Source organism: Nelusetta ayraudi, unplaced genomic scaffold (genome assembly GCF_046127955.1).
Source record: "Nelusetta ayraudi isolate G7.1 ecotype Tasmania unplaced genomic scaffold, CSIRO-AGI_Nayr_v1 ptg000011l, whole genome shotgun sequence".
In the NCBI taxonomy this organism is placed as follows: domain Eukaryota; kingdom Metazoa; phylum Chordata; class Actinopteri; order Tetraodontiformes; family Monacanthidae; genus Nelusetta; species Nelusetta ayraudi.
Window position 1 is genome coordinate 553,004 of NW_027466061.1, and position 14,268 is coordinate 567,271.

At 45.3% G+C, this 14,268-nt stretch overlaps 1 protein-coding gene across 3 annotated transcripts in view; it reads left to right on the forward strand.

The window, feature by feature from the left end:
• Positions 1 to 8,462: 8,462 nt before the first annotated feature.
• sptbn2 (spectrin, beta, non-erythrocytic 2) overlaps positions 8,463 to 14,268 on the forward strand; it is a 53,386-nt gene continuing 47,580 nt past the window's right edge. For all 3 annotated transcript variants that reach the window (XM_076019848.1, XM_076019850.1, XM_076019852.1), the window contains exon 1: positions 8,463 to 8,591. The gene's annotated coding sequence lies outside the window, so the exon portion shown is untranslated. The remainder of the gene's footprint in view (positions 8,592 to 14,268) is intronic.

The following is a 14,268-nucleotide window of genomic DNA, read 5'->3' on the forward strand; positions in this document are numbered from 1 at the left end:
TCTTTGAAAGTGAAAAACAGGCTTGAACTATGCCAACATCTCTGGAGGATCTCTATTTAGACACCCTTTTTGAATGTTTCTGCTTGCAGACATAGACATGCCATCACTACTATCACAGGTGGGGCTGGCTCCTTCCATGATGCCCTTATGTAAGTTTTGGCTGCAAATGTGATCCCTCTATCATCATCATCATCATCATCATCATCATCATCATCATCATCATCATCACAGCCTCCTGGCGGCTCTCAGTCACCACGTTAGCTCAGCTGGCTGCTCGAAGCTTTCTGGGCCGCCTCGAAAACAAAACAATGAAAAGCACTGCGTTTGCACAGCAGATTTGAACGCACCGTAGCTTCCATGATAGGAAATAAGAACCACTTTTTGCAGGGACTCTGCCCCATGCTGACAATAACATTCATTTCCTTCTCATTCTGATCTCAGTGCTTCTTCTGCACACCTTGGCTCCACCACAAACATGCTGGCGTCCTTGTTTGAGTCAGTTGCGCAAACTGGTAATGAAATCCAAAACTTTTTTTCCAATTTTTTTCAAGGCATGTGGACGATGTGCTGGGTGGATGTGACCTCTCCAGACCAGCTCTCAGGCTGAAGCGGCAGACTGGCGCATAAAAATAGCAGCCTCGAGTAAAAAAAAAAATTTTTTAAAAAAATGCAGACACATGGAGAAAACAACCGAGGCTGCTGCTGCATGAGTCACACACAGCACCAGTGAAGAATGGATCTGTGTCTTTGTGAGAAGAAGGCAGCACGGGGCACATTAGTCAGATCTTTTCATTCTCGCTCCGTCATTTTGTTGTCAAAGGAAAATTCTGAGTCAGTCCACTCAACCTTGGATGGATGAACGTGCTGTTCAGTTAATATCACACACCAGCAAACCCAAAAGATGTTTTTGAAAAAAATGTTTTCAACAATCTCTGTTCAAGCCAAGTCAATTGTGCCAATTCTCGTTATTCTCAGAGCTGTGGTCGGCGTCGTCACTTTATTTGATTTCCTCTTGCAAAGTCACGTGACTCTGGCATGTACACAACATGAAAGCTTTTAGTTGCCTCCTCCTTTGTACTCAGTCACTGATTATCGCCACTCAACGGGACAAAGTAGTCTTTACTTCCACTTCCACTAGAGGGAGCTGCTGATATCTGTATAAGCCTGAGGCTGAACACACGTTGGCTTTACTGGTGGCACCTGCAAAATAAGATCTTCTCATCTCCAAGAGTGGCGGAATTGAAAAGGCTTCGCATTAGTTTGATTGGATGAAAAAAACAAAAACAAAACAAAACTTCCCGCCATTCAGTTAATGCATTGTGTTAGCATATTGGACGCATGGCAGCAGCTCATTGTTCACAAATTCATTATTCATTAAGGAAAACAGCTGCCTCCATCAGACAAGATGCTTTAACAGATGTTTTGCTTTTTGTTTTGTTTTTTAGGTCCATCTTCCTTTCTTTTTAGTGCAGGACAGTTCCCATTTGGAGCATTCAGTGTTTACACCTCACTGTGTCTTATGAATGAAAAACGTAGGATTCCTGTATAGCTTTTGTATTCCCAGTGAAGGTAAGTCTAAGACTACCAAAAGTGATTATGTCCCATATCCGTGTCTATTGACTGTAAATAACTGCATAAAGCTGAATATTATTGGAACCAACCTGTTGTGACAGCTTTTCTGAGAAGCTTCACGCTGAGCCCCGTTGAATCAAAGTAAATCACAAAGATGCCAGAGTCCCACCACAGATGCCCCTCAGCTCCTGTGAGCTCTAGTGAGTCACGTTGCACCACAATGACACCACACAGCTCCTCAACGTCCTGGTTTCATTCTGTCGAATTATTATATCATTTCCTAAGTGGAGCAGCAGGGTGACCTCCAGCAACTAGTTTAGGCAGAGAGAGATCTGTTGGAAAGGGGACAGAGAGCGAGAGGATGAGAGAGAGAACGTGCACAGAAATAGCAGAAGTGTCCTTGGGATGCAAGTCCAAAAAAAAAGTGTCAGTGGGATATAAATATCTATTAGTGGGTCACACTGACCGGGCTGTGACCCAGTGGAAGTGCTGGTTGTAGGCCACTGCGACCGAACTCATCAAGAGTCACATCATCATCTAAGGCCTGTAAACATTTAATGTTTTCTAATGGTTTACATTTTAATTTGCTAAAAATACGCAGGAGAATAAAGGCTTTTTGAAAGGCTCTTTACTTCCTGTTTAAGACAATTTAATTTGTTAGAGCATCTTTTAGTGGACTGGCTCACAAAAGGATGTTGCTATTGCATTTGGCTTCTCATAGTTCCCATTTTCTGAAAATCTATGTTTCCTTTGTATTATATTACTTTTTGTTTCCTATTCTCATGGTGTTTTTTGTTGCTCATTATTGTACAAAACTTGCATGCGCAGGTCATGAAATTTAAAAGGAATTAGAAAAAGACATTAATAGTCTCTCTCTCTCTCCCTCTCTCTCTCTCTCTCTCTCTCCATTTGTGTGTGTACATATGTATATATATATATATATATATATATATATATATATATATGTATATATATATATGTATATGTATATATATATATATATATATATACACATACATATCCATTCATCCATTGTTCAAATCCCGGCTCCCAGACTTTGCGGCCGTAATCACCGATACCTTTGCATCCAGAAATGCTGCACCTGTGGAGTCAAAAGCGCAAATTGGGCTCTAGTAACCTGACCACGCGATAGATCGTCAGATATTATAACATGGTGCACACCTCAATCACCAGAATTTGAATTTCTGACGGAATAGTTTATTTATGTTGTTGCCAAATAACATGCTTATTAGCTTTCTCCTGAACTCTTGTGTAGAAAGAGACAGTGTCCCTCCAAACATGCCCAAAGCCCTGCGCAGTATAAACACCTTTCTGAGGTCTCTGTCGTCCTCTTATAGGGAAGTATTCACCCCATACTAACAGCAACAGGAACATTAATAAATAGTGGAACACATACAAAACTGAAGACACAACAGGAATGTTACAATACCAATGCGAGTGTGGTTGATTGTACGGCATGAATGAACTCGGACATTCAAATAATATTAATTTGCCTGATTTCACAAAGAGAAACTCTGGCGCTCCTGACCACTCTGGGAATTACGACCGCGGTAATGATTGGAAGGCAGTCAAACCATGTCAGTGTATTTATGTGTGTTTCATTGTGTTACATAGTGAGTATGATTTGTAGCTGTTTAGTGGCTGATCTGATCGAGTGAGTGCGAGTTTCAACTGTAAGTGAACTTGTAACTCATCAACGTTTTGCGTTCTTAACAAATAAATAAATAAATACATACATATTTATTTTATATTTGTTTATATGATAAGATGTGTTTGTGTGTGAGTGTGATATTTTTCTATACACACACACCTCGTCATCAGAGAGAATCACTCTGATGTTGGTGCCAGCTCTGCTCGGTACGGTACAGATGGGTTGGAACTGGTTTTCCATGGGCTTGGTTAATACCTGAGCATGAGCAGTTATGGCTGCAAGGCGGACCAAAGGTCCCTGGAACCATAGGTTTTACTTTTTGTGTGGACCGTGTTTTGGTTTTGGTTTTTGCAAGACATTTTAATAGGGCTTAGAATGATTTTGTTTCATACTCTTGACTTGTATCAAAACACTGTCCTAGCAGAGAAAATATAGACGCTGAAACGATCACTTGAGTTTTAGAATCGTTTATTATTAGAAAATAATATCTGCACAACTAAAGTCCAAAACAGGAAAAGCTCAATTCAACCAGTGTTAACACGCTTGCAGTGTAAAAATCGCTATAAGGAGTGGAACTGGCAGAATCGCTGCCAGTGAACACAACACACAAGCAGAGCACGGAGTTAGTGGTGGTGGCTAACACTTTATCGACACTATTCAGCGGCTAAACTTTGCAAATAGCCTTAAAACTAGAGTTGCTTGAGGTCGCAATACATTCACAGACATCATACATATTTTCAAATATTGCAGTGGCTATTCTCTCGTTGTCCACCGACCGAGTCGAGCCCATTGCCCACCGGGCCGGTGGTCCATCGCATCGGCATTAGGCTGAACAAACTCCCAACATTTTCTCTGTTTGTTCCACTCCGACTGTGCTTCGGTAGTTGCTCGGCAGTCGTTCTGTATTTTTTTTAATTTCTCGCGACACAGTTTTACTGCACTCAGGCCACCGGCTACGAAACCAGGAAGACTTGCGTCATTGCGTGTCGTTCAGTCTGTCCAGCTCTATAGAGCTTTTTCTTCGGCCACCGAGAACAAAAACGTCTGTAGCTATTCGTTCGCTGACGGTGCAATTTCATAGGTATTTCAGTTATTAATATGTGAAAATGTAAAAATCCACACATGGGGCATTTAAAAATTGGCTTTTGTCAAAACTCTTACCCAATCAGTGCCCTGCTCTGTGCTACGTCACCACTATGGTCCCTGGTCAGCACACTTGGAACCCCAAGTAAGCAGGTACCAAAATGGTAACCCTTGGAACTGTGTAGGTAGCTGTACCGGACCAAGCGAGCCAGTGGAAACACGCCCACTTTTGACAGACGAAACTGCGCCTTGGTTTCAGCTGGTGGTGTTTACATCTATCAAAGTACGTGAACGCAAACTCTTTGTGGATCTGGTGCTGATTCCAATGAGGCATATTTGTATAGAAGGGGGTGTCATTTTGCGCGTGATGACTAATTTAAATACACTGAAATGAGTCTGCTGCTATCTGCACCTCAGTGCATTTTCACGTTTGGTAGGCTCTGTGGATAGGATGCACTGTTTTTGGTGCTATTTGCACGGATTTTCTGTCATAGGCAGGCAATCACTTTGTGGATCTGGCCCTTAGTCTTTTCACTTCCTTGTCTCAAAGTTCACTCTGCTTCTATCTGCGCCTGCCCAGGTCACTCCAATGAAGGCCTGTACCCAAATCTACTTTCAAGTTGGGGGAAAAAAATCCCTCTCATTCTGGAGAGAGAGAGAGAGAGAGAGAGAAAGAGAGAGAGAGAGAGAGAGAGAGAGAGAGAGAGAGAGAGTGAGTGAGTAAGAGAGAGCTCCCGAGCCACACCGACTCCACCCTGGGGGCTGCATGCTCTGATGGTTGACCCCACCCATCCAGGTCCGGTCTATAGCGAGCAGACAGAAGGGAGGGTTTAGCTCAAAGTGCTGTCCTCTGCAGAAAGCACTGTGCTGGACACATGCTGGCTGCCAGTGGAGGCCTTATATCCTGCACTCAGCTCTTTCCCTTTGTCACAGTGGATTGTAGATGAGCTCTCTGCTGGGTTGTGGGTCTGCGCTCGGGGGTTGGGGCCCGAGTCCGGGGGCATAAACATGTTGTGTGTGCGAACGTGCGCGCACGTGTGTGTATGTGTGTGTGAGTGCACGTGTGTGCTATCGCTGGTGCCAAACACAAAGACAGCTACGATAGTGAAATTATAACCCTGGCATTACTTTACGACAGAGTGTTTGGTAAGTTGGGTCTGTGTGGTCTCTGAGTTCTGAGCGTGAATTAACTTTACCCAAGTTTTCAGATAATTAGCACATTCTTTTGGGTCATTTTGATAGTCATGATGTGTCCATTAAAAGCAGAGAGTATAGCTTCAACTATACTGCCTATTATAATGATTGTGGTGGTCCAGGTATCTATATATTTTCTTCTCTTGGGTGTGGTTTCCCCGGCAATTAAACAAATTTCACGGGCTTCAAATACATTTTGTTTTCCTGGCCAAAAGCGGTGATGAACATTTAGACCTGCTAAATACTTATGAAACAACATCCAGAATCCTAAAATGTCTTCTATCTCGCTTATACCTCGCCTATACCCGCTTCTTCCAGAGCTCAGGGTCACAGGGGTCTGCTGGAGCCTCTCCCAGCTGTCATAGGGCGAAGGCAGGGTGACACCCTGTTCAAGTCGCCAGTTCATCGCAAGTCTTCTATCTCCTCTTTCTAAAATGGAACCGAAGTTTGACTTTAATGCTACACAAATGCTGGGAGTTGATTTTGGTGCATGAACCCTTTAAAAAAAAAAAATGCCTGTGATTCTGCACCAATTGGAATGTCACTGCCCTTACTAGACAACAAAGCACAGCGACTCCACCTGCAACGTCCAGAATGAAATCAAAGGAAGGAAGGTGAAGACTGAACAAATTAAAAGCAACCTTGATTGTGCTCAGAAAGTGCTTTCATCTGAAAACAGTTTAAGGTAGTACAGAGTTAATAGCAGACCAGTAGAGGTATGTACAGTCAATTCATACAGGCCTTCCAATCCTTATTGAAAAACATCCAACAAGAACTGTAGATGTTTACATACTTCAAGGACCCATGAGGCTCTTCTTTGTCTTCAGTCTGCATTGAAAAACGCATCTTCCAAGCGGGGACGCTATAGTTGATGCTACGTGTGCTATTAAAAAGGGCCATCCCATTCAGAACGCTTCAACCGCAACAGTACATTCACAGCACACACGCAAAAGTAAGTGGAGCACATCACAGCCTTGTTATTACCACTAACTGCTCGTAATGAGTAGCGCACTCTTCTCTGAAACTGCTAAGCCCTCCCAATGAGACCCATCATCCAGCCAGGCCTTCACCGCTAACACTTTGTTGGCGCAGCTACACCCATGCACATAAGATAACAGTAGGGCAGAGACACGGTGCAGACAGACTGGGGGGACGCAGACCATCGTGTTGGACTATAAGGTGTCTCCCCTGGCGCCAACATGAATGACTTTGCTCAGAAAATCTGCATCTGTTCTGACTCAACTGGGGAAAGAAAGGGATCAAATCGCAGCTGTGTAAAAGAAAGGGGGGGGTGCACATGGTGAAGCACTTAGCGGAGTTTGGTGGGACTCTGCGCCACAATCTTTCCTGGCCCCTTATGAATAACGCAGTTCTTGGAGTGACGGTCTGAGCAGGTGCTGCAGGGTCTCTCAGAAATAATTTAGTACCGCGGCAATGTGAAGAAAAAAACAAATGGGAGAAATGACAGTAGGCCACGGATGTTGAACTTGTGGGATTAGTGGGTTATTTGTTTTTGAGAGCTTGGAACAAAGAGAAAGCTGGAAACCTTGTTATTGTGATGCAGCAATCACAAAAACAGAAATGCTAAACATTTCATCCAGGGTTCTGAGCAAGACACTCATTGCTCTCTCTCTCCCTCTCTGTCTCCCTCCCTCTCTCTCTCTCCATACATACAGCATGTACACACTGCCAGGTAAAGGTTTGGACACACCTTCTGATGCAATTTCTTTTTATCTTTACAACTTTCTACGCTGCACAGAGATACTGAAGACATCAAATATATGAGCAGGATATTTTTAATTATGCAGCAAAGAAAAACATGTTAAATAACTTAAATGTGTTTTTATGTGGCTATTTTGAAGAATTTAAATATAAAATGCATTTGACTTATTTTACACTTTTATTGTTTACTACATGATTCCATGTGTGTTCATACGTAGTTTTGATGCCTTCAGTGAGAAACTGCAATGTCAATAGTCATGAGAATGAAAGAAAAGACATTCAATTCACAGGGTGTGTCCAAACCTTTGATGTATGTATGTATGTATGTATGAAGAAGCGTTCTAAAGGTACACTACTATTAATGTATCTCTATGGGAAGTATGTTGAGCTTTTGCCAATTTAAAAATTACAAATCAAACCAAAATTTTACACACTGGACCTTTAAGAGATACATGTGAATGGTGTAATAATATCCATGTGAAGAAGGCTTCCTGTTTTAGCACCAGGGACAGCACCAGCAGCATCTCTCTCTCTCTCTCTCTCTCTCTCTCTCTCTCTCTCTCTCTCTCTCTCTCTGCTGCTTTCCAGGCCAGTTCTGTTGCTTGGATGCCTGTTTTTCTTTTAGACATGTGACTGCGAAAGGGTCAGCACCCACCCACCTACACACACACGCACCACCCGCACACCCGCACACCCCACGCACGCACGCACGCACGCAGCCACTTTTTTCCCTCCCTCCCCTCTCTTCTTTCTTCTCGCTGTTGATCGGGGGGCAGCGGCCAGTCAGTCAGTCAGTGAGGGACTCGCACGGCCCCTTTTCGGATGCTCTCGGCCGCGGGGGGGTGAAGCTGCTTCGGATATCTGGTCTCCTTGCTCTGCCTCGAAACCGGGGCTCTCGCTGTCTGTGCCTCTCTCGCTCCCCCACCCTTTCTAGTCGACGTCCTCCGCCTCCGCCTCTCCTCTCCCACCTCACCTTCACTGACCGTTTTATCTTATTTTTGTGTATGAACGCCAGACACAGAATATACGTTTTTCGGAGCTGGTTGTGTAACGCGCTGCACTGGTAGCAGCAGCAGCAGCAGTAGTGGAGGTGGAGGTGGTGGAGGAGAAGGAAAGAATCTTTTCTCAAGGATGCGGATCTAACACAGAGACGCTTTCTGTGTCGCCTAGGATTTTTTTTTTTTTCATTCATTTTTTTTTTATTTTTTTTTTTAATGTCGTGACAATTTTTTGATTTAGCCTAGTCGCACGCCACCTTTCATGTCCGGCCAAATTCCGCACACAGTGACGCCGTAAGTGAAAAGAGAATTACCACCGTCTGTAACTCGCTGAAGACGTGAACCAAGAGGTAAGAAATATGTATTTTTTTCCCTCCTGTATTTGTTCTAACTAGAGCCGGCGGGCTAACTGCTTGACTAATAGCGAAGCTAATGATTGAGGGGCTCCGTCATACACATCCAGGTAACCGCTGCTAGCTTCGCCGCTGCTGCCGTTAGCCGTCCGCAGACTCACAATTCACACGTCGCGGCTAATGGCGCGGGTTTATTTTATTTATTTATTTTTTTTCTCTCGTTTGTATTAATGGTTTATTGTGATACTTGTTGGAATTAACCAGCAGCGCAATCCACCGTATCGTGTCCCCGTTAGTGGTCTGGTCGGGTCTTGTGTCTTGTGGCTGCAGCGCCTCACTCGTGGTGGTGGTGGAGGGGCATCATCTCCATGCAACTGCCTTTTGTTTGAATCCATGTCAAACGCAGGCAGGCGGTCACATCTCGTCTGCGTGCTCACTACCACTACCACCTCCAGCAGCAGCAGCAGCAGCAGCAGCCTGTGGAATCCTCGCTCCAGCATCTGCTAGCGATCTAACCGAGCCTCGTTTGTCTGCCTTGCTTTGCCTGTTGCCTATGAGCGAGGTTCGTCTTTTTCTGATGGCGGGGTCCTTTAAAAGCTGCAGTTGTTACTCTCAACGTTGTGGGATGCGTGATTGTGTTGTGTTGTGTTGTGTTATGTTTTGATGGAACTATTGAGATTTTCACACACACACACACGTAGCGCGCATTGGCTGCCCTGGACTCTTGAGTTCCAGCAGCTACACGTTGGATAAAATAACCTAAGCTTAAAAGTGGGCTTTCTCAAGCAAAAGGTAATTCAGCCAGAGTGTAAACCAGTGTTTAAGGTGTAATGTATAGACCCTCGGCCAGTTTTATTCATTCATAAACTTGGTGAGACAGTTAGCAGCCAGCACATTGCCTACAGATGTGAAACATTTTCAGTGTTGTACTAGAAATGAACTTTTATTTGTTCCAATTATCTGATGAGCCAGAGTGTCAGTTTAAGCTTTTAAAAGGTGTTTTGTGTGTGTTTTTTACGGCAGCCACTGGTGAATCAATTCCCTTGGTTGGTGATTTTTATGTTTGAGGCTCTGAAGTAACGGCAGATGGTGACGAACTCTGGCCAGGAAGCCCCTCTGTCTTATCTGCAAGTGATTTGCTGTCTTGAGTCGCAAGGAGAAGATACCGACTGCCTTCTTTTTGAGAGCGGATTGCTTTTCAGGAACTCTCTGGATGTTTCTCAGAGACTGGCATGTGATGTAGCATTTCCCCCCTGTAACTACAGCGTCTCCATGACAGGATGCAAATTCTAGCCATGTCTGCATTTCCCAAAGCAAGCCACGTCAAGCTTTTAAAATCCCTTTCATATTAGATCACATACGCTGTCATTATGAGCATGTGCGATGCATTGCAATTATCGAGAAGATAAAATTGAATTTGTTTAGATAAACCCATTATACCACCGTCTTAAGCTCACTGCCCTTTCGTGGTGCTGAAATTAGTTTAAAGAGGAGACTAATGGAAATTGAATGAATGTAAAATGAATGAGTTGCTTTGTTGATGTGATTTGCATAAAAATGGATTTGCAAGCAGGTGCCCCGAACACTGCTTTATCTTAACCTTTGAAGGAAACCAAAGGTAATCATGTTTTCCAAACTAAATGTCTCATGGTGACCTCTGGCTCCGTTATAGGAGCAGCGTTTTTGCAATCCAAGTTAGCCAATAGCTCTTCCACTGGGTTTAGACTGGAGTTACGCTCACAAAGTCACCACTAACGGTTAGATTCAAAGTGCTGCCAGAGCCGTACGGGAGGCACGAGTCTGTCTGCCTGTCTTTGTTTCGGAAAGGTTGCAGTTGTACCAACAGAGGGCGACAGTCTGCCTGTTTGGCTGGCTGATGAAAATGATGCTCACCAAACAGCGTGAGGTGTTAAGTTGAAGCAGGCTACATACAAACGCTTAATAATTAAACAAGTTCCCTTTGGGGCCGACGCATAAATGGAGCGACTGAGGCCTGCGGTGACATTTCTAAGCACCCCATTAGGTGAATAACGCTGTGTAATTGCGCATCGTGGTATACTAGAAATAATTTATCATCTGCTGGGCATTGTGGTTTTTTTTTTGACAGCTCAAAGATTTTCTTTCATTCAATGAATCATCAGTTAGATTGAAATACTTTGACCTTGACCTTTGCTTGGCCTGTCAGGATCACTCAGATTTCCAGGTGTTTTCTGACTTTTAGAGGAGAATAGAATGCCTTGATTTATTCCACAGTCGTTAAATAGTTTTTATTTCAACCTGTATCAATATAATGTGTCCACTTTACAAGATTTTATTCCATTAAAAGTAATTGTTTTGCGGTGAAAGCGTTTGTCAGTACGAAGTACATAAAATTTGCAAATGTATTTTATTCATAGCAATGATGTGATGGTGAGATGGCATCTTGTCAGCGTGCTGACGGCCACACAAGCTCACTGCGACGGCACAGAGGCTGGCGGTGATGGTAGATGAGATACGGCTGTTAACTGGCTGAATGGCTGCCCTGCCAGATGAACAGCATTCAACAAAGGAACGGCTCTGTGAGTGCGGGGCCCCCCCGTAGTGCTGATTCTCAAAATTCACCTTGGACGAGCCCCCCCCCCCCCCCCAGTTCCTGCCGTTCACACTTCCATTGTGCTGCAGTGAACCATATCACAAACCCAGCCGACGACTCAGTGATGTAACGAGTACTCCTCCTCATGGATGATTTATTGAACTCCTGATTTATTTTTTTTAAACATTTGTAGGCTTGTAGGCAGCAGCACAGCAGGACTGTGGACATCATCCCACACAGCTTTTGTGTTCATGTGCGTTCCAGATTTGTGCAGTTATGCTGGATGCTGCTGGCTCGTGGGCCTCCGTGATATGAGGCCAGGTTGTGATCACAGGGGAGGAAAGGCAGAAATAAGGAAGCAGGGTAAAGCCAACAAGAGTCAGACTAGTGGGGGAAATAACCATGGAGTGTTTTGCTCTTCTGCTATTGAGGTTCACATTTCTTGGTTAAACTTCCATTAATAACCTAATTCAATGTAACATTTTTTAATTCTTTTAATATTTTAACACAGATTGACAAGTAGATTTCCCACCGCAAGTAGCATTAAAATAGTTTATAGTTTACGCTATTCTATCCGTCCATTCCTCATAGTCTGGCCGCAGTAAGCAGAAGTGTCACTGGTTTTGTGTTGTTAAGGTGACAAAGCATCTTGGAAGATTGAATCCATGTGTGAACTGTTGATTGAGGCAACCGCTGTATTTGCAAAATAGATGATGTCACCTATGAAAATAATAAACATGTTTTATGAGTGACTCAACAAAATGGTGACTCTCTTCCAGGGCGCCTGCTTGGTGCGCTCATGGTGCCATGTATTGGCCTACATCCCATCCCCCAGTGGATTAGCCTGATCTCCATTAACATTTGATGATGCTTTCACTCTGTACAGCTGGCAGGTAGCTGCATCACCTTGTCACATTCTGCCAAGTGCACTTTTGCAGCGCAGGGGCCAAAGCTCCAGACTCAGTCAGAACAGGAGCAGCAGTCGCCGCTGTTTGGCTCACATTTACACTTGGTGACTGATTAACCCAAGCATGGGCAAAATATGGCCTGTTAAAGATTTTTAATCAGGCCTGCCGAACTTGAAGGAATTATATTAGTAGTCAGTAAATTATAAAATATCTGTATTTGATCCAGTTTTCCAGTGTTTTAAGAGTCATTTCAAGAAAGAGCCGAGTACCTTGGGGCCTCCAAGACACTGATTGGGTTGCAACTTTGTAACTTTTCAATTGGCGTTGAAGCACATGTTTTCTACTGATCCTTTGATATACTTCTCCTCCTGTGAGGTGGCTCACCACAAACACAAACACTCCATCCATCTGCTCCCCTCTGTCAAATTTTAGAACCCATTGTGGCCCACCAGTCAAAAAGTTTGCCCACCCCTGGACTCACTAGGTTGTAATGGTGCAAAGAAATCACTGTCACTGGTTATTACTTGTAAAACTTCTACTGAATTTCTTTGCTCATTTGGACATTGAGCCTTTTCCCTCTGACATTTTGAACACAATCAGTTTAGTATTTATTGATTTATTTTGGTGATGAAGATGTGCATTTGTGATGTGAACGTGGCTGAAGCCTGGATGCTCCGGTCGAATGGGGGGGGGCTGGCCGCCCAAGCGTTTGATGAATGTGATGCTACAGGTCAACAAAGGACCTCCGCCGTCCTATTCAGGCGGTGCCCTTTCAGGCCGGGATTAGCCGCCTCTGGATGGGCCTCTGATGCATACATGCGCCCCCCGGCCGCCTCCTCTCTGCTAACAGGAAAGAAGTCAGCAGCAGCAGCAGCGAGCAGAGGCCAGCCGGCCGTCCGGCCGCTCGCTGCTGCTGCTGCTGCTGACTCCCTCATTGTTGGGGTTGTGGGGGTTGTGGTGGGGGCAGTTAGTTGGGCACAGGCTTTGTGTGCCTGCACAGGATCCGTCTCTATCACCCGCAGGCTGGTTTGTGCATTACAGCAGTGGCAGTGAGCACAGCTCGGGTTGGTTCGTGTTTAAATGACTGCCTTTATGCAGCTGAAGAAGGTTTTTAGTGATCATGAAACACAGTGTGTGTGCGTGTGTGTGTGTGTGCGTGCTTGTGTGTGTGTGCGTGTGCATTTTGAGGTGCGTGACAAGCCATCTTCTTTGTCTGGCAATAGAGGGGGTGAGTGGTGGTGGTGGTGGGGTGGGTGTGTTGGTGTGTGCCCACCTTACTCCTCTGGTGTGTGTGTGTGTGTGTGTGTGTGTGGCACTGTTGTGGTTGGCTCATGTGCACAGGCCTTAATTCCCTACAGGCACCCGATTGTGAAACCCCCCCCCCCCCCCCCCCCCCCATCGCTGATTATTGGCTGCAGTGACAAACTCACCAGCTGGGTAAAAAGAAGCGACTCCAGAAGAAGAGGAAGAAGAGGAGGAGGAAGAGTGTGGGGGTGGGGGGTGGGGGACAGGAGGTGAAAGAGAAAGAGGAGGAGAAGTAGGAGTAGAATGATGTAGGGGAGGAGTAAGGGAAGCGGGAGGAGGAGGAGGAGGAGATGGTAGGGGAGGAGTAAGGGAAGCAGGTGGAGGAGGAGTAGAATGAGGAGGAGATGGTAGGGGAGGAGTAAGGGAAGCAGGAGGAGGAGATGGTAGGGGAGGAGTAAGGGGAGGAGGAGGAGGAGGAGGAGATGGTTGGGGAGGAGTAAGGGAAGCAGGAGGAGGAGGAGTAGAATGAGGAGGAGATGGTAGGGGAGGAGTAAGGGAAGCAGGAGGAGGAGATGGTAGGGGAGGAGTAAGGGGAGGAGGAGGAGGAGATGGTTGGGGAGGAGTAAGGGAAGCAGGAGGAGGAGGAGTAGAATGAGGAGGAGATGGTAGGGGAGGAGTAAGGGAAGCAGGAGGAGGAGGAGGAGGAGTAAGGGGAGGACGGGGAGGAGGAGGAGGAGATGGTTGGGGAGGAGTAAGGGAAGCAGGAGGAGGAGGAGTAGAATGAGGAGGAGATGGTAGGGGAGGAGTAAGGGAAGCAGGAGGAGGAGGAGGAGATGGTAGGGGAGGAGTAAGGGAAGCAGGAGGAGGAGGAGTAGAATGAGGAGGAGATGGTACGGGAGGAGTAAGGGAAGCAGGAGGAGGAGGAGGAGATGGTAGGGGAGGAGTAAGG